The sequence below is a fragment of the Acanthopagrus latus genome, chromosome 17 (genome assembly GCF_904848185.1).
Source record: "Acanthopagrus latus isolate v.2019 chromosome 17, fAcaLat1.1, whole genome shotgun sequence".
In the NCBI taxonomy this organism is placed as follows: Eukaryota; Metazoa; Chordata; class Actinopteri; order Spariformes; family Sparidae; genus Acanthopagrus; species Acanthopagrus latus.
The window spans coordinates 17,202,946-17,224,280 of NC_051055.1; the positions used below are offsets into that span (position 1 = coordinate 17,202,946).

Sequence of the window (21,335 nt, forward strand, 5' to 3'; positions counted from 1 at the left end):
CTCTCTCTCTCTCTCTCTCTCTCTCTCTCTCTCTCTCCGTCTCATCTCCTTTCACGTCTCCCCTTTCATCTCCCCATCTCCTCCTTGTCCGCGACTTCCTGTGTTACTCTTGTCCTGCTGCATCCAGTTGCACATAAACTCCCTCCATTCACATACACTCGTCTTTATCTCCCCACATACAGCTCCAAATTATGGAGTTAACCGGTCCATTAACAGGAAGAAGAGAGGGAGCCAACATGTCAGATATCAGACAGGACAGCTTGAGAGGAGTGGAGGGGACAAAAGAGGAGAGGAGGGGAGGGGAGGAGAAGAGGAGAGGAGGGGACATCTTATTGAAATGGAAATAGAACAGGCCAATTAAAACATTTCACTGGGAGCTTGTTTGCATCTCCAGCTCAGCTCCCACAGATTATATATACAGCACATTATGGAGTAATGAATATGTATAAATTGAACTCCTCAATTATCACGCCACCACTGGGTCTCAATTAATACGCCGTGCTTCTCAATCATAATCTAAATGAATATATTTCCTGCGCTCGTGATGTGAAAGCATTCACCTTTAAATCGCAGCACACTGCGGGTGAAAATTGATCCCGCACTCCCAGACCTCGTTCATCCGTTTAACGACAACCAAGCACAGTAAAGAGTATTATAATGCAAACAAATACACTAAATCTTTTTAGAGACTTATGTGAGGCAACGGGAGCGCTAATAAGTATTAAATGTGTTTCCGCAGCGCTAATGATTTCACTCTTTTGTTGTAAGTACACCCCTTTGAATCATGGCTGACTGGCATTGAAACGTAAATATGAGCCCAACCTCTTGAACGCCTCCGTTGTTTTATCATTTAGCTCAAGTGAATGTGCTGGAAAACATGTGGAATCCACCACCATTCAACAACAATCCACCATTCAGTGCAGTTTACACACAGTTACAGCGCATTCCCAGCTAGCCCTAGGCAATCCTGTCTCTGGATGGATGGATGGATGGATGGATGGATGGATGGATGGATGGATGGATGGATAGATAGATAGATAGATAGATAGATAGATAGATAGATAGATAGATAGATAGATAGATAGATAGATAAAGATTATTATTATAGATTATTAACTTTCTTTCACACACAAGTGTTGTGGAAGCTGACCAATTAGTATGTTATATGATTGCTTTTGTTTTTTCTCCATATTGTATAATTAGCTGGCACTTTTTACTAGATACCAGATTTGCAGACATGCACGTCACCTGTGGTTGTCCTGTACGTTTGTTTTGATCGATCACCGTGCACGAGTGGAGCATTCAGAGAGAGAGAGAGAGAGAGAGCACGGACTGAAACCTGCCTCGTTTTTCGAGTTTGTTTGTGTCACACTAGCCTCTGCTCTACAGTGTATTTATACGTGGAGAGCGCCTTTAGTGTTCCTTAAAAGCTGAACGATGATGCTCTGTTCCAACTCGACTTTCAACTGTTCCCCGTGCCCAGAGCGAGCTCGGGCCAGGCCTTTTAACTCATTGCAGGCGTCGTTCACGAGTGGGATGAGAAGCTCCTGTGTTTCCCGGCTCACCTCGGTCTTTACTTTAACAAAGGGCAAAGGAGTCTCGGAGGAGCTAATTTAGTGTCTGGAAAGGAACTGTGTTACTGCACTGTCACTTCAAGAACAGAAAGAAAATGTTGACAAATTTATCAGCTAAAGTACTCGGCAAAAAATCTTTCTGTCTCTTCCCTCTCTCCCATGTGTTTTGTGTGTGTGTGTGTGTGTGTGTGTGTGTCCGTCCTCCGGAGCCCCCAGTCCCTTTGAAACCACCAAGTCTCATGACTCCAAACATGAGCCTGAAGCTTTATTCGAGGCTGGAATATAATCAAAAGCAGCCAGAAATACTCATATACACCTCTTGCCCAGCAGATCTTGCCAGGAGCTCAGCCTTTGAATCAGATGGTCATTGCCGCAGTTAAAGGGCCCCCTTTGGACTCTGGTGAGTGTGTGACACTGTCCAGCATTCCACTAACTAGTAAAGACGGTATAAAAGAGCTGTTTGCCTTTGCAGATGGACAAAAATAAAACCATGTGCCAGTACTTGACCTGGAGCAGGAAAAGCAGCTATCTACCCGAGAGATAGCAGATATCAGAATTTAAGCTGCAGATATTTGCCTCAAAACAGCCACTGATCCCGGGAGCTGTCAACAAAACTGTGCCTCTGTGACATCTTGCACTACGAGTGAGAAGTCACAAACGTCTAAAGTTGACAACTTGACTTGCTCCGTCAGATGACTGTGCCCCTGCAGTCAGGTGGCAGCTGAGTTTTACTCCCTGTTGGCACACACTTCCCTTGTTGGACTCACATCTGGTATGTTAAGGTTTGATCAGATGGATGCTGTGGTCAATCAGTGGCTAACACAGTCGCTGCATTTGAATCCCTACTGTGTGTCTTGTTTTCTCTGGGTGACTGTGTGGGTATCCTCCTTGTAGTCTGAAAACATGCAGGTCAAGCGAAGTCTGTTTGTGTGATAGTCCTTTCTCCCTGCATGTGCCGCAATCAGCCCATTTTTATGTACAGGATTGTACATAAAAACTGTAATTGATGAATGCATGGTTAGATATTGGACTGAGTTTTTACTACAGCACTCATTTTACACCTCATGAGCGCTGGCTTGCTTTACTATTCTTGGTGGTGTTTGTGTTTTGGATGATCGGCATTGCCACATGCTACGATACACATTTTTATGTATTTCCAAATAGACCTGCAAGGAATAGTCAAGTCAATTGAAGGAGAGTTCATCTCCAATTGTTTTCGATCAACTATAAATTGTTTCAGTCCTTCATCGAGCAAAATGTTTGTTGGTTCCAGCTCGATTAAATGTAAGGATTCGCTCAGTCAGTCATCATAGTGAATGAAGAGTCTTTAGGTTTTGTTTGTTGGTTGGACAAAATAAGATGACGTTAATTTGGACCCTGGGCTATTGTAATGCGCTTTATTCACATTTTCTTGACTTCTCTAGACCAAAACAGTTAATTGGAAATAAAAAGCAGATACATTTGCCGTTTGATTAGGTTGAAATGTCTGAAGCTCTTCTTGAAAAAACGCACAATTTTGACGCCACGAAAATGGATGGAAATGTCTCCATGGCGTCTCAAAAAAACAAACAAAAAAAAACACCTGGTTTTGTCGCAGTCAAAACTGTTGGAAGTGTGTCCAGGTGTTCCTAAAAATATCCAGTCATTCGTGATTTGAACTGCGGTTAGTCCCTGGCAGCCTTTTTGTCTTGTAATAACGCCACCACAATCCCCTCCTACTCCTGCTGCCACAGGTGGCTCATAATTATGTAATATGAAAGAAGAAATGCCACGTTTATTACACATGTCAACCTTGGACATTACTGTGGTTTGGTGACTGGGCTGAGCAACAGGTGCTCAGAAAGGTAGACATAGAAAGCCCAGACTGCTGAAGTTTTTGTTTTGTCCTTTCTCTTCTCTTCTCTTCTCTTCTCTTCTCTTCTCTTCTCTTCTCTTCTCTTCTCTTCTCTTCTCTTCTCTTCTCTTCTCTTGTGCAATAAGCTGAAGCACTTCTTGACTGGTAAATGTTACGAGGAGTGTAAAATAAATGCTGCATGTATCAATGTATGAATCTCATATACTGTATAACATGTAGTTGCGCCTATAGAGTCACTTCAGGTCCTGACCCAAACAAGGATTGTAGTGTGTAAGTATGGACACCAGTTTGAAATAGAAAAATAAACACAGTTAGAGCTGGTTAATTGAACCTGATGGTAAAAGCATTCCTTACTTGGGACTGCTTATGGGGAGAAGTTAAAAAAAAAAAAAAATGCTTGAATAAACATGTGGCGGGGAAAAAGTGTGTAATAGCATCTAATCTGAGTGAGTCTCCGAGAAAATAATGCAGCCACGAGTTTGTGGTAGTGCTGAGACCTCTGCTCTCTGTCTCCCACTCTGACAGCCTCTTAGATGAATGCTTTCTGCTTTCTGGAGCTGACTTTGTTGTTTTCCCAGGCAGCCATGTGCAACTAGGCTAATGAGTACATTTAGCTGGAAAATGCTGAGGTAACACTTTCATCACACTGTGTGCGTGTGCAAGAATGTGGGTGCGCATGCGGCCATGGATTTGTGTATGCGTGTGTGTGTGTGTGTGTGTGTGTGTGTGTGTGTGTGTGTGTGTATCATCTGTTTATTAAGGTCACAGTGAGAGATTGAAGTTTGAGCTAAAAAAACTAATTAGAGACTCTTCCTGCTTCTTGCATCACACCTTTCTAGTCACAACCATCTCTTCCTCCATCCTCCTCTGTCTCTAACTCACCACACTCCTTCCTTATCTCTCTTCCTGTCTAACCTTCTCTCTGGATCCAACTTTCTTCCCGTTTCTAATGCCGTCCGTCCCTTCCATCCTTCATCTATCCCTCTTACTGTTTATGTTTCAGTTAATGGAGGAACGAGAGAGGAGGGGCTGTTGTGGACATACTTACTTGCTGTTTCGAGATTGATGCTGTCGCCCGTTCTGCTGATCTGTACGTGCTTCTCAATCTTTCTGGTAAACAAAAGTTCTGCTGCTGCAGTGAAAAAGTCAGAAGTTAGATTGTTTTGTATACGATGTTAATTGGACAGCGACTGGACTCGGAATGAATCCGCAGCTGTTCTAGTCACACAATAAAGTCACAAAGCTTATTTGCAGGAATGTTGATTTCTTGAAGACCTGCAGTGTCAAAAGTGTCACACTCTGGAATGAGACTTTATTCTTTCCAACCCTGTTCCTTTTTAAAGACGTTGCCTTCATGTAGGAGTCTCACAGAAGTGATATTTTTGGAGAGTGTCTGCAGTAGCTTGAGTGACGTTAGCAGGCAGTTTTTGCTCCAAAGTATAAACAGAAAAGCGTACTTGAGGCAGTGACTTTGGCCTTTGTGAGCTTCCCTCTGCCCCTCTGAGTGAGTCATCATAGAACAAATGGGACCGGGATGAATTTGCAAATCATCGCAAAATAAAATGCAATTATAGGTTTGCAGATAATCTGGGAGAAAAAAACACTGACTGGTTACTCATTGAACTCAGAGGACAAAAGACTTGAGTTTGTTTCAGCTCCTCACTCTGTGCACTGCTGCAGTAAGAGAGAGTTGCTTGTTTGTGCACTTTGTTTTGTTTGTCTAATTATTTAGATTTCTAATCTAGCATTAGTGAGGACAGTTCTTCACTTTTTCTCGTCCTGGTGGGTCTGCGTCTCTGCTCTGCTGATGCTTGTCCTCTGTGCATCTGTTCAGTACTGCAGGAACACTGTTTCTCCTCATCACTCTGCACTTGTTTTTACAAATTACAGAAGTTCTAGCGGGGGCGCTGCATGCAGCAAAATACATTTTTTGACTTCTCATTATTCATAATTATACAGGACTTTATCACAAAAATGAAATTAAACAGACTGTTATACAAAGTGCTGATACAAAAACAAACTATGAACATAAAACTTTCCATGTGATTGATTACACTTTATAATGAGGTACATGGAATTGTGAGTAATTGAGTGAGTGAAGAAATTAATCAAGAATTACTTTATAATCAATTGATTATGAATCAGTAAGTCCTAAAAAGGAATTATACAATAACAAATGTATAACACTATAATAACTAACTATCCTGAACAATTACATGTGTTATTGTATTATATTCTAAGACTATAAAGTAATTATGAGTTACTGTGAACAGATAGGGAGATACTTTATTAATGAATTGTTAGGTAATGATTCACTAATGAATATCTGTGACTCCACATTCAAACCACCTTCCTAAAGAGCTGCTCATGAGTAAGTATGAAGGAGCCGGTGAGTGGCACAAAACAGGGACAAATCATTAATTACTCATTACTTAATCATAAGTTACTCTTTTTGTGCACCTTCATGTAAAGTGAAATATAATTACAAGTTGTTACTGAGTAGTCTTATTAATTACTTAATCATTAGTTACCCTTTTGTGAGACATAATACTGAATAGTTAGCAGGTAGACTAATTAATTACTAATTACCTAATCATTTGTTACTCTTAAGTTGAACACAATACTGAGGAGTTACCAGGTACAGCCATTCATTGCTAATGCCTTAATCTATAGTTACTCTTCCGTGAAACATAAGCAAATGTAGCTTGCTAACTAGCTAACTAATAATTAAGTAATTAGTACTTAATGAGTCGTTAATAGTTTGTGCCACTAAGTAGCTGGTTCACAGGTTAACAGGACCAACTCACTAAGAGAGTGGTCAGTATGTCGGTAACAAATCATTACCCAGTTATCAGTGAATACAGGTTCTCCCAGCCTGTTCTCCATGTTTATCTGCTATAGTCCTCAAATCACAGTTTTTCAGGAATTACTCATTTATGATTCATTAATTGTGAATTTGTTCCTGATTCCTTTACTTATTAACTACTGACATTTGTGTGAACCTTATAAGTGTTACCACGTGGCAGTATGACTGATAATTTTCACTGTGGTGTTCACTCAGCTGCAAAATCCAGAGTGATGATGAGGAAACACATTTTGATTTATAGGATATAATGAACTATTTAGTATCTTGTAGTGATGTGTTAAAATATTTCAGTGTGTAAATTAATGTCATTCTTGTCTGCTGCATTTCAAACTAACTACAACATCGTTTACAGGTCTCTAACAAATGTAGATCAACTGAGCTGCAAACATTCCCATCTCCTCTCTCACTTAATAATAGGCAATCACCTCCAACAGGGGTTATTGCATTTGCTGCGAGGAAAGCAAACCAATTACAAGGAAGTTTGTGTTCAGCAAACCATGAAAATGCCATATCACATCATGCAAACTGAAGGAACAGATGCTATTTCACCCCAAATGAACCACTTCTTTTGGGGAGCACAAATGAGTACAACTGTACTGCGTTGACCTTATAACACAAAACATGTTTGAACGAGTCTGCGGAGGTAGAAGGCTACATTTCTCCCAGACGAGAAAACAGAGCTGAGGTTCTGTTTCTGCGAAACAGTAAAGGTGTTTCAACAATATGTCAGATTAAGACACAGACATTGTCTAACAGAGCGCGTTGTCTCATGCACACCCACACAAACATGCATACACAAGTAGGCCTCTGCATAAGCGCACACAAAGAAAATATTGAAAACCGACTCTAAATCATCAATGATGTGCTGTTTTCTAGATGAACGCTGTAGTATATAGAGCACCCAAATGCCAGGCTCCGCTCGGAGTGCTTGTTTGTTGTTGTTGTTGTTTATTATTTATTTATTTCTGCCTTGCCTATTGTTGTAGCACTAAGTTATTTACCCCCAGCTGCCAAAGCAAAATCACGAGGACTAAACAGTGCAAATGCAGTCGTTATCACTGCTAATTCAACAATGATATGCGTTATGTAAATGCGTCCCCTTTTTTCCCTACACAGTTCATTATTGTTTTGTTTCATTATGCCGTGTGAAAAAGCTCGCGTCTCATGTATTTGCTGTAAAAGTTAAAAGATCCCAGAGCTGCTGTAAGAAAAGACATCAATCCGTGTATCTATGGAAGGACTCCCACATCCACTGTGAGATCGGTTTCATGTTGTTAGTTTTGTCAGCCACTCCCCGTCTCCTCTCTCTCTGCTTTTCCATCTTCCATCTCCCTCTATTTTCTGCACTGCTCCTCTTTCCTCATTTCCAGCCCTCTAATCACATACTTGTATCTCTCTTGTGTGCGTTTGAGGAGGAGGGAGGGGCGGCTATAGTAATAAGACCATTAATCATTGAGAATAATTCGCGGGAAAAAAATCAGCCAACCTTGTTGAATTTGACAGCCACCATATTGGATCTGTACGCTGCAACATAATATATGGTCAGATAAGAAGCTTTGAGTGTGACCCATGAGGTGTTTTTGCAGTGTTCTGCACATTTGTAAGAGTCTTTGTCCAAATTCGCTGTGATTTACATCCAGACCTGTGCGTCCGTGGGTTCTTTTCAATTCATCATCTTTTCAGGGCAACAATTGGCAAAAAGAAAAGAAATCACAGTATATTGTTTGACTGTGCAGCATACTCCCATAGTGTTCAGATAGTGTTCATAATATACATTTGCTTCCCTTAATCTAAACTCTGTTCAGAGGCATCATGACTAAGAGCATCATGGCTGCCAGTTCTATCCTTACAGAACAAACCATATGGCCGCTACAGGGCTGATACAGCAATTTCAACAGCAGCTTATACAATCAAAACTGTTCTTCCATTACAGTCAACTTTAATCAATTCTTTCATCTATAAGTGCTGGTCCTCATAGGATCTTTGACCATATTGGCGGCGATATATTGTATTGTGTTAGTTTGACCCTGAAGGCAGCCCGAGAGGTAGACAGGCATATTTCTGGCAGTCTGTCGCTTGTTAGGTCATTTTCTCTATTTTGCAGTGAACGCTAAGAAAGCCCATTATACAAACCTAACAGTGCTCAGACTAATTTCCTCCATCACAAGTACAGTTCAACCCAAAATCAAAAAGACATATAACAAAAACATTTTAAAAAAGTGAACAACATGGTTTCTTTCCAGAATTCATGACCGGGTTAATGGTTCATCCATTGACTTTGTTGTTACCCGTTTCATGTACAAACTATTTTATTTGAGACAGGCTAGTCTGTCAGGCTGAGAAAAAATGCCATTAATATTTATACTAAGTTCTGTCACGAGCAAAGGCCTCTAATCCATAAGAGGCATGCTTTTTTGCATAGAGATATAATTGGTAGGTGTAGCTCTGTGGAAAGAAAAGGGTCATCATATCTTAAAAAGAGATGTTGCTGTTGAGTATTACCTTTTGTGCTTTTATTTATTTTACTTCAAAAATCATCAAGAGAAAGTGATCAACACAGAAGTCTTGACGTTATGACATCTATGTATAGTGTTGCAGAGATATCTAATGAAGTTAGCTTGCTAACCAGCTAGCCCCAGCCCACCCAGTCCAAGGCTTTAATGGTCTAAACACCGATACTACACTGGTTCTTGGTGCTCTCAGTCCAGCTGGCTAGATGCACAGCTAACCAGAGTGCTAGCTAACAACAGCGGCAACAGTTGGCAGTAGCAGTGGCAGTTCTGGACCAGTTTGAATGGGGGGGGGGCAGGTTGGGGGCGGCTTTTTTGTTATGGGGCACATACAACCCGGGAAAAAAAGACAAATCCCTTATTCAGTCATGGGATAAATGAGACTTAAAACAGTGTGTACAATTTCAACAATTTTGATTGGGTAATAAACTGCTGACATAATTTATTTCTGTCTTTCCCTCCTGTACAAAATCATTGCAATAAATCTGTCATTGTATTATTGATGCAGTCTGCCTGTCGGGGGGGCCACAGGGGGGTCCGGACTCAGAGTTATGGTGGAACTGGCCCCTGTTAGGCCCCCCAGAACCGCCCCTGGGCAGCAGTTAGTGATGATAAGCTTTGTTTTGAGTGTGAATTCAATAGATCACATATTGCACCTTTAAACACCACAATCCATGATACAGTATGGGTACATAAACAGCACTACAGGTAACAGCAAAAAATGTATTTCTGGGGATGAACTGCCCCTCCAGCTCTGTCATGAAACATAATGTGAGGTTTTTTAGACGGACAGGTGGCAGGTAGGTATTAACAGTATGGCAGTGTTACATCTTGAACATTAATCAATAAGGTCATTATAAAGGTTATTTTTCGCTGCCTTGATTAATGACTGAGTTGAATCCCCTGTACGAGGGTTTGTATTGGCAAATTTGCTATTGATCGACATGATCATAGCAGAGTCCGCCCACTGCATCTCTCACATTCAGTTGAGCAGATGCCCCTCATCCACTGTGTTAAACTGCATAATATGATGTCGTTTAAGCATTTGAACCATGACAGAGATTGAAAACCTCATGTGTGATATGAGATGAAAAATAAACGTTTCACATAAACTTCTTTTTGCCTCTTCAAACTGAGTCACATATTGTTTCAAAGGACTTTTTTCCTGGTCGTTACCCACATGAGCGCAGTTTTAATGAGCTCGGGTTCCCGGACGGAAATGTTTCAAAAGCGCTCGTGGAGGGGATTAATAACTTTAGAGAGGGGAGCAGTAATAATGTAAAAATGGAATCATTTTGGAAAGTGTGGGTTTCGGCGTGTGTCTTACCAAATTTATCACGAAGGCTGTGCTGCTGTGTGTTTTGTAGTCTGCTTCTGTCTGTGTATGTGTGTATGTGTGTGTTTGTTAGTATCCTGGTGCGTGTGTTTATGTGTGTGTCTTTCGGCTACGCACCACCAATAATATTGTTGTTGCCATGGAAAGGGCAATGTCACGCATGTATACAGGCGCGCACACACACACACACACACACACACAAACACACACACACACACACACTGTGCAGTAATGTTACACATGAAGGGTGTCAGTAATGGGATTCTGGTCAGGCCAGTGTGACCATGCTGTACTGAGCTAAGGTCATTGATACCATATCAGCAACTGAGAGAGAGAGAAAGGGAGAGAATTTTGGGGGGGAGTAGGGTGACACAATGGGAAAAGGGTGAGGAAAACAAAGGAACTCACCAGCAGAACGAGAAAAGGACGGAGGGAACAAAAAAGACAGAAAGAAAATTCTCATTTAGCTCCGAGTTCTTGGTTTGCAGATGCGATCTACTTTCCATATCCTGTTTTATTCTCGCTTTTCAACTCCTTTCCTTTCCTTACTTTGGCCCCTCTCCACTTCCTTTCTTCACGCTCTTTTTTTTCTCCCATCTTCTTCTACCTCTCCTCTCCTCTCCTCTCCTCTCCTCTCCTCTCACACCTCCTTAGACAGGGCTATTTTCTGCCTGTCAGGCAGTTTGCAGACAAGCACTGTTTTCTGCCCTGGTGAGACTCTTTTCAGTGTACGTGTCTGTCTGTGCACACATACTGTACAAGTGGCCATTTGAGTCATGTTTTGCGCTTGCTGTCTACGGCCGTGCATGTATGTGTGTGTGTGTGTGTGTGTGCGCGCGCGCGTGCATGTGAGACAGAAACGCAGCATATTTCATAAGTGGCCATTTGCTTCCTGTGCTTGTATACCTGCATGTGTGTGTGTGTGTGTGTGTGTGTGTGCGTGCGTGTGTCTGTGTGCGTGTGTGTTAGTGTGTGTGCATGTGTGTGTGTTCCCCTGTTGTGACAGGGTTGAAATCCAAGCTGACATCCCCTTCTCCCTGCAACAGCATATGCCCCTCAGCAAGACCACTGGGAGACTACAGAGAGAGAGAAAGAGGGAGGGAGAGGGATAAGGAGGGGGACGAGAGTGAGAGGGGGAGGGCAAAAAATAGAGAGAGGAAGGGAGGGGAGACAATGGGTAATGGGTGGCAAGGGGGGGAGGATGGATGGATAGAGAGATGCAATAGAGGGAAAGAGAAGGGAGGAATAGCCAAAGAGGAGAGAGAGAAAGAGAGAAACAGGAAGAGAGCCACAGACTGAAACCAAGACAGAGGGAGAGAAAGCACCCCCACTGCGTTCCTTTTCAGTCCTGCTAGCGTTGGCATGTGTTAAATGTAAAGCTGCTGGCTGACTCACCATGCTACCAGCTCATAGTCAGCACTCTCTACTGCTCTTGTCTGACAGAGAGACAGAGGGAGAGAGAAAAGGCTACCGGCTCAGATTCAACACTGTCTCGTTCAACGACGCGGCGAGAGAAAACAGAGGGAGAGGCCACCAGCAGATTGCCAAAACCTGTCTTCTTCCCTACGCTGCTTCTGAGACACTCTCTAAAAAAACAAATTTGTCTTAAACGGTTCTTTTTACCGGAGCTGTTCAGTACATACACAGCCAAACACCGACTCCTCGGGCTGTACGTACATCAACGGAATAGTTAGTCATTGTCTTCCAGAATGACCTGTGTGGGCATTTTCCTCTATCCCACTGACAATACTGTTTGTCAGTGCCTTCTAATATGCGTTGCATGTTCCACTTACAAATTTGTTTTTTGCAATGCAATGCTGATCTTCTACCACTACAGTTTCAGCTCCAGTTAATCAGAGTTGTTGTTTGAGTCTCTTTCTGAACTGTTCATATTACTGACTTCTTACCAACAGGAGCTTTGCTTTTGGTGTAGGCATGACTTGGATTTAGAAGAAGATTTCAGTCAGGATTTAGAGAAGCCTTTGTCAACTCTTGGTAGGAAAACAAGATATGAAAGGTTATCTCCCCGCGTCAAAGTCACACACTGTGTTAACCCGTCCATTCAACCAAAACCTTTTTCCCCTTGAGGGTCTGTGGCACCATGACAGCATCATGATAGTCACACATTTGCTCCTGGCAGCCAAGAGTCGTGATGTCAAGTAGAGGTTCTTGTCGGGTAAGCACAGGTTGATTTAGGCATTTGGACAAGTGACCAGTGTAGCCACTTCCTGCTTCACTTCTCCTGCTGGTCACCATTGCCATCTCAGTTGTAAAACGCAGTCTGTAAACTTAATGGAGGAACATGAGATCCAGATAATCAATGTGCTGACTTAATAATCTCAAAACCTTTGTAGCAGATGAGAGGTTTCAAACTTTATAACACTTATATATGCCACCAGCAGTTGGTCAAGGTTGGCTGATCGGTTGCCAGTTGCAACCCCTGAACTTCAGTTGTTGCATCCACTGTCTTGTCAGAGACACTTTTTGGCCAAAAGTCAGTGGACTTGCCTCCTATTTAAAGTTTAGTACAGGTGTTTCAGCAACACCCACCGCTAACAGGTGCATATAATTCAGCTTATAGTTTCATACTGGGTTGTAAAGAGCTCAGCGACTCTAAAAATAGCGCTGCCACCTTTGCCACAAGTCAGCTTCTGAAATTTTGGCCCCAGTAGATCTGCCTCGTTAAACTGTTAAGTGCTATTAGTGGAAGGGCTTAGGAGCAACAACAGCTCAGCCACAAACTGATGCACCATGCAAACTCACAAATAGTTCCAACTGCCAAGCCTTCCAAGTTTCCTCTGGATCAACATCAGCCAGTAAACTGTGCGTCGGGAGATTCATGAAAGGCTTCCCATGGGTTAGCAGCCATCAAGGTCAACAGATGCACCTGCAATGCAGTCTCTGTTGTACCAGATGCAGGCATGGGTTGTCTAAATTTACCTCAGGCTGCATGTGATGACGATGAAGATGAGGAAGATGTGCCAGACAACTTACATTGATAAGGACCAGCAAAGTTTAAGTTTTACTTTAAAGTTAACAAATTTAAGTTTATGTTCATTGGTGCCAACATTTATGTTGATTGGTGCCAATTTGGCAGTCTCAGCATTTTAAGGGATATTAAAATACTTTGTTTTACCTTTATCTTAATCAATGCCAACATTTATATGGATTAGTGCCAGTTCATATTAATGATGCTTTTAAATGTTGTTTTAAGACACACAAAAGTGATACCAGAGTTTGGTTAAGAAACACCTTTGAAATAACTTTCCACCACTTCGTTCTCTGGGGACTTTTTATATGTTAGAGAGCAACGTGTACGAGGTTCAACCCTTCTTTTTTACAGTGTGTCTGTCCTATAAACATGCCACAGCTGGACTGTAGAGCAGAGGCTTTTTAGAGCGATGAATCACGCTTCACTGTCTGACAGTCTGATAGACAAATCTGAGTTTGGCAGATGCCAGGAGAGCTCAACCCACTGTAAAGTTTGGTGGAGGAAAGATAACAGTCGGGGGCTATTCTTCAACTTTTGGGTCGAGGCCCCTTAGTTCCAGTGAAGGGTCTTCTTAATGCCACAGGATTTTAAGACTTTCTAGCCAATTGGGTGCTTCCAACTTTGTGGCAACAGTTCTGGAAAGGCTCGCCGCTGGTCAAGCGTGACTGTGCCCCATCAGGAAATGGGTAGATGAGTTTGGTGTGGAGGAACTCGGTTGGCCTGCATCCATTTGAACTCCTTTGGGATGAATTAAAATGCCGATGTTGGACAAATGCTATTTTGGATGAATGGGCACAAATTCCCACACAGTCCAAAATCTTGTGGAAATCCTTCCCAGTAGAGTGGCAGTTGTTCTGGCCTCAGAGAAGGGTTCAACTCCATATTATTGGCTGTGGTTTCAGAATAAAACGTCCAACATGCACGTATAGATGCCGATCAGGTGCCCCCCGACTTTTGGCCTCATAGTGTAGATTTTTAGTGATCGTAGGAACCAGTTTAATGCTAACCAGGCTAACTGGGGCTACTGTGTTGCTAACATAACATTCAGAGTAATTATTCATTATTCTGTTAGGCTAACTGTTGATTTGTTTATGCGGTCTCTCTTTTTGGGCTATTTTACATCTTTCTCAATTGTAATAATAGTTTGTTTTTATTACAAATGGTAATATCAGCTTAACAATTTGAATTTAAAGTAGAATTTTTGAAAAATGTCTGTCTTTTGTTTGGTATGTGTCCCTTTTGCTGTAATGGCAGCATGCCCTAGAGCTTGCATAGACCCCACAAGTTAGTACCCTCTATGTTATCTGTGTATGCCAGAATTATAACTGTGCTCCACTTGCTCTGTTGACTTAGTGTTGATCTTTCACTGAGGATTGTTTTTTCCCAGCACGAGGGATAATGTAATACGGAAATAGTCTATACTTTTGTCTTATTACTGTATCAATTCATTTTTATGATACCACTGATTTCTCGTCCCCTTTTCTCATTTGCGATCACTGTAATTACATGTGTTGTGTTTAACCAGTGCTCCTCTGCACATTCTCACAGTTGCTTCCAGTAAAAGACTTCAGCGGCCGACCTTTATTGGAAACGCGTCTAGCTCGCTGCAGCTGCGCACCTACACAGCGAGGGCAAAGGAGCTCATATACTGTGGGCCTGCTTTTGTACTGAGCGGAACATAACAGTCTGAACAAACAACAGGCTGAACCCACAGTATACAATCCGAGACTGAATAAAAGCAGCTCCATAACATCGGTGTCAGTGGGGTTTTTTTAATCACTTATGATGTGTCTGACGGCTCGTACATTCTTTGAGCTTGTGGAAATACAAGCGAGCTACATCGATGACTAAAACTATATTTGAATTGAACCGAACAATTCCAATACACACAAAGTTATTCAATATTTCCTCCCTTGTTCTTTGCTTGTTAGAGGAGCTGAGCAGAGGGAACATGACGAAGTCTGTCCATTTTCTATACCTGCTAATATCTATTCATAGACGCACGGAAATGGAAGTGGAGACAGGCTACAGTCAAGCAATACAAAAGTCAATTTTTTTTGATTGTGTTAAATTGGATAGATTACTATTTTTAGGAGCGTGCCTCATCACACCCAAACACTCAGATGAAATTAATAACCTCTCCGAATGACTCACATGTCTCTTGGGCATGTTTGGAGGATCATAATAAAAGTCTCTGTGAAGGGAAGAGGAGAATAAAAAGGTGGATGTGGGTGAGGATGTGGGGGTTGGGTTGATAGTCGCTCTGCGTTTAAGGTTTTTTTTTTTGTTTTGTTTTTTATAAAAACATGTTTTATATCTGTGGTTGAATTCCCACCGGGCACATGCACACGAAAGATGTACAGCACACTTTCCTGGTATTTCAAGGCATTTTTGATGAAAGGCGTTTACAATATACAGTAGTACGTCAGGAGAAGTGAGGGAGGGGGAGTGTTACTCATGTGTATCAACATCTTGTAAAGACATTTTGTCACAGCACTTGTCACATTTTCAACACTTATTTATCCTCGTCTTGACTGAGAACGTGTGCACCTTTCAACACAGAGACTCACAAGTAGGAGCTTCACAATACGATGGTCTGTTCCAGCAGTGGGATACATCGCTGAAGACCAAGAGTTTCTCCGTGTACGTTGCGCTGAGGACGTTTCAAGATCGCCGAATGTGAAATGTATTCCCCCACAAACACGGAATATATATGAGCTTTAGTGTTGTCTTTTTTTCTTTTTTTTATTCCAAACATGCAGAACCATAAAGGGCAGTTTATCGGCGCAGTGAGTGTGTTTGGTGGAGGTGACGAAACGGGGGGTTGAAGGAGAGAGCGTCTGAGGGGGCTGGTTTACTGTGTACATAATAATATAGTGTGCATATGTGCATGAAGGTGATCCAGTCACATTTTAATGTATGCGGTGGCCTTGGACAGGAAACATGTATAATGTGAGCAAGACCAGATTAGGTTTTAATTGCATTGGAAACATCACACGGTGTTTTATTTTTACAAAGATGAAAGAATATAATCACAAAACCATTTGTAAAATACCGTGTATGTTAACTGTAAAATGTTCTCCGCTTTGACCTCTGTTTGCTCCTTCGTCTTCTCTCCTCCGTCTGCCTCCTTTGGTAGTTTCAGCATGTCGAAACACTTTTCTCCACAGTACCTGCTGATCTGGAGCCCTGATGACCGCACTGGATGTAAAATGATTTCCCTTGCATTTTTTTTTCTCCGACATCAGTGAAATGCCACGATGGCAGTGTAGGCGGTTTTTCTGAGGTTGATTGCAAAGGCAAGGTAGAGGAACTCACTATTCCGTGCACACAGCGTTACTGATGATGAAACTGGGATTTGTTAGCAGATTCTCCCTCTTACCGCTGGTGCAATGTGAGAGCAGACGTTTTAAATATCTGTCCTGGCAACAAAAGCACTTTAGTTACAGGTCCGGTGTGCAGGATTTTCAGGGTGACACGGTGAATTCATAGTTTTGTTTTGTTTTTTTAAACACAAAGGTTTAAAAAACTGTGTTTGGGTCCCTTGTGCTACATCTGTTTTAGACATTGGATACTTCCGTATCTCTTGCCAAAGGACTAGCTTCAACCAAATTACCATTTCCCATGTAGGACAGCCTTCAGTTCCGTTCTTTGCTCTTCTTTCACTTAATTTTTTGATTTCTACTACTCAGCATATATAGCCATATATATAACTATATGTGCTATAGTGGTATCAGCAGTAACCTCTTGAGGAGTCGCTGTTTTCAAATGAACAGCTATAGCAACCAGTAGTTCCTCATAGGCTGGTCCAAAACCCACTGTGTTCCGCCACAAGCGCTCAGCTTGAAGCTTAGCAGGATGAATTATGGAGATCACATCTGACGTCGCGTATCCGGCTGCCTTGCGAGGTAAAGCAACAGTTACACGTTGAGTTCTCAGTAATGTAGCTCCTGAATACTACCTGCGAAAAAAAGAGAAAAAGTGTGTGTTTTAACTCTTTAAGATTATGTCACTCTTGCTGTCGTTGATTCATGCAACAGTACAGCACAGCCGGCAGCTTTTGGACACAACACCTCTCCTCCTTCTCACTCTGTTTGACAAAGCTGCTCATGATCTTCAAACCCCCTTCAACAAAGCTCTGTTCTCGTGAGGCCTGATCCCTCCTAACCCCCTGTCTCACGCTCCCCTTCTGTCTCACGCTCTCTCTCTCTCTCTCTTCCACCCCTCAGCTATCTGTCTCTCTCACTCAGCCCTCTCCCTTCCTGTCTTTCTACCTCTCCCCCCCCCTGCTGTCTCTCTCTGCTGCTCTCTCCTTTGCCCTCCCCTCTCTCTTTGTTCCAGGGATCAAACGAGTATCTCTCCCGTCCATGCTCCGTCACCTGGGAGAACACACACACTCGCGCGCACACACACACACACACACACACACACACACACACACACACTCACAGACGTTCACACTCATTCTGGCCTCTCTCCCTTAGTTTTTGTAGCGGTGCTGCTGAATCTGTACAAGATTTTAGAGTAGCCATGGTCAAAGAACGAGCTAACCCCTCAACTCACCTACTGCTTTCCCGGATCAAAGAAGAGAGAGAGGGGAAAAGAGAGCGGAAACACAAAGCACAAAGCGGAACAATGTCAGACCGGGCAGATTAAAACAGAAAAGAGTTTCGCTGAATTGAACTGAAATGACCATGATAAAGATCAGAGCGCACTCAGACTGGAAATAGGAAATAAAGTGGATGTTAAAGTCTCGGAGGAACTGCCTTAAGATGTGATTCTATAAAAGCAATGTGTGAGTGAATTTCAGAGTAAAAGAACAACTCATGTCAATTGAAAATAAAGCCTATATGTATTTAATAAGGAACAACTTAATTTTGCCAAGTTGTGCCTAGTTAAACGATTGCTCAGTGTGTCAGATGTAAGACAAGCATGTTTTTGAGGGTGCGTTTACTCTGATTGCCAGGTGTTATCAGGCCTCGGCATTCAAGGTGTTTGTTGCTTGTTCATCCCTTATTATCTTTATCCTGCTGCAGGTGCTAAATTGTTTGATTTTCTGGTACACTGTAAAATCTGACTAAATGACTTTGAGGAAATCGAGGATTCCTATAACTTCAAAGTTACCTGTAAAGTAGATTAATTGTTTTGTTGAATAAAAGTTGTTCAAACTTTTTAGCTCATGCAGCTTGAATTTAATTGTTTACTTAACTTGGTAACTCTGAAGTTTCTGTTCAGTTGACTGTTCTGAAGTCAAATCAACTCTTTAGTGTACATAATCTCAGACAAGACATCACTACAGAAACTAACAAGGGAAATCGCAGTTGTGTATCTCTCACAGATCCAACCCTGACTCCTCAAAATGATGTCGATATGAATAATAAAAACCTGTATTGCTGATCACCTCGATTCCAACATGTGACCCTTTGTTGCGCACTCTCTGAGTTTTCTGTCAAACTTTAAGCTGTCCTATCCAAGTAAATATAGGCTAAACAGGAAAAAAAAAAGAAACTCAAACTAAAGAGTACCCACCAGGAAGGAAAACACAGTGGGCAGTACCTCCTCAGGCCTGTGAGAGCTGACCAATCAGAGGAGACTGGAGCTTTCAGGAGGGAGGCCTTAAAGAGACAAGCACTTAAACAGAGCTGGTGCATGCAAACATATTCTAGTAGACATTAAATAAAAGTATGAACCTAGAAATGAGCGTACCGTGGGACCTTTGAGGTATAAAAGCTGGATCTATGTGTTTAGGTCTGTTGAGATAAAGAGCTTCACCTGCAACACAACAACGCCTCCAGGATCAGCCGAGGTCACCACAGTTGATCCCAACCTCCCTCCTGTCACACTCGAGCCCTCTCAATCTGTCCAGTCTCGTTTAGGCGGGTCCGGCTCAGCCCGGTCCCGTCCACCGCGGCGCAGTTTAGTTTATTCCGGTCCTGTCTGGCTGATAACTGAACAGGTGGTATGTGACAGCAGGTATGAGCTGACATCAAAGGATCCAGAGAGAGGAAGCACAAGAGACGCCGGGAGAGAAAAGGGGCGAAAGATATATAGGTCCAAAAAGAGAAATTATGAGGAGAGAGGAGAGGAAAGAGACGGGGGATTGTGGGATGGAGAGGTGAGGTTATTGTGCGAACGACAGCAGAGTTAGAGAGAGAGAAAGAAGAGGATGTTGGAGATCCACGTGGAGGAGGTCGGTGAAGTTGGGGGGTCTGACGGAGGGGGTTTGGTGCTTGCCTTCAGACCAACAGATTGTGTGCTCAGCTCCGGTGAATACTCCGGTGAATACCAATACTATTCCACGCTGCTAAAAGTCTACTGCAAAAGTCTAAAAGCTCCCAATACGTCCCTTCATCTCTCCGTCCGTCTCTCGTCTTTTTCTCCTGCTCACTTCCAGCACAGAATCATTACACTCTGTTCTCAACTTTCTTCCTCTCCAAAGCAACATATGCACACTTACAGTCTTTTTAATTTGGACTATATGTATATTCTTTCTGCACACACACACACACACACACACACACACACACACACACAAGCACACACACCCCTATAGGCGACTCTCTGCAGATGATGTCAGGTGACTGTGGACATTGTTTAACGAGCCCAGGGACCAGGGAAGAGTGGGGAGGTGGAGGGATGGGACAATGGGAGGGATAAGAGGAGGAGGAGGGGAGTCGAGGTAGAGGACGGTGAGGTGGGTAGACGGAGAGAGGAAAGAAGCTTGAAAAATGGCGAGGAGGAGGGAAAAGAGAAGTGGCGCAGGGATTGAAATCTGTCAGAGGGAAGGGAGAAGCTGGAGGACGACTTTGACGGGACGGGGGAAAAGAAAGTGGAGAGGACAAGAGAGTGGAGGACATCCAGTCGCAGGAGGGAGGTGGAAGAGGGGGAGAAAAGTCATGAGGGAAGGCATGGGAAGAGTGTAGAGGAGAAACATAGGGGGAATGTATGTGATGTGTAGCCTGAGGACAGGAGAGGAAAGGATGAAATGGGAAGGGGAGGAGTGAGGGAAGGAGAAAGTAAGCAGATTAGACAAAACAGAGAGGGTATGTGATGTGCGGCCTGTAGAAAACCCTCAAACAAACTGAGAAGGAGGTGTGCAGGAGGTGAAGGATGGAGGATGATCCCACCTCACTCTCACCTCTGTTGCCTCCTCCTTCCTCTCTCCTCCCTCCTCTCTCCTCGCAGCCTCCCTCCCCTCCTCGCTCGCCGTGTAACGTTAGACCACTGGGAGGGAAAATCTCCCAAGTCAGCTCTTCTCAAGGCTTTTCCTGTTCCCTCTCTCGCGCTTTTTTCTGCATTATGTCATGTTACCCCTGCACGCAAAAAAAATTGGAAAAGGTTCCAGCCCTTACTCATCCTAATTAAACACATCTCTGCCTCAGTGACTGCAGATCCCATTCAAACCATCCTCCCCTTTAAAACTGGAGCCACGATCAAAGTCGCTAATTTCGTTTTCTGCTGCGCTGTTGATCCACACACCGAGTGGAGATTTGTGAAACATTTGCTTTTTTTTTTTTTTCTTTCTCTCCCTCGCCTTTTCACATTTTGATCCAGGAAGGGGTCTGACATCCTATTGTCTGAGAGAAAGGAATTTTCTATAACAATAGATCCAATTACGTTCTGTGTTACAGCTCGGCTTTTCAACATGAATCCTCCGCAGGAGCTGCTGCAGTTCTGCTGCGGGACTGAAGTCAAAGACGTGTGTGGGTGACCACTGTATCCACGTATCTATATCCTCTCTTTGTTCTGTTTGCTCTGCGCAGCTCTCTCAGCAACTCTGTCAGCAGTGGTCACTGAATGCAACGCAGACGGACAGGTGCACGATGGCGACGAAGGCCACTCGGCGTGTGTGTGTGTGTGTTGTCTAATGTGGAATCCATCCACCCTCAAGCAGCGGGCGCACTTCACATTCTTCTGCTTACGCTGCTCTCCTCTGCCTCAGAGCATCAAGTCGATCCCTCTGTTCATTTAAGTCCTGAAAATAAACTGTCACTCAGTCCATCAGCCGATGTATGACTGCCTCCTGTGTTTCCGTGTGTGTGTGTGTGTGTGTGTTTGTGTGTTGTGGATTGGGGGCTGTATGTGCACACTGGGACGTTGTAGCAGTGTGCACGCTCCCGCTTGTGTATATATATTTGTATATGTGTGTCTGTGTGGGTGTGCGTGCGTGTGTGAGTGTGTGTGTGTGTGTGTGTGTGTGTG

General features: G+C 43.0%; 1 long non-coding RNA gene across 5 annotated transcripts in view; it reads left to right on the top strand.

Annotated features, from left to right (window-relative positions):
• The window catches only part of LOC119005766, a 175,962-nt gene that overhangs the window by 48,613 nt on the left and 106,014 nt on the right, over nt 1-21,335 (top strand). The window contains exon 4 of one of the 5 annotated variants that reach the window (XR_005070571.1): nt 20,897-21,132. The exons of 3 other annotated variants lie outside the window; for them this stretch is intronic. This is a non-coding gene — a long non-coding RNA (uncharacterized LOC119005766). Of the gene's footprint in view, nt 1-4,432; nt 4,585-20,896; nt 21,133-21,335 lie in introns of those variants that run through there. One more of the 5 variants, XR_005070576.1, reaches the window with a different exon arrangement.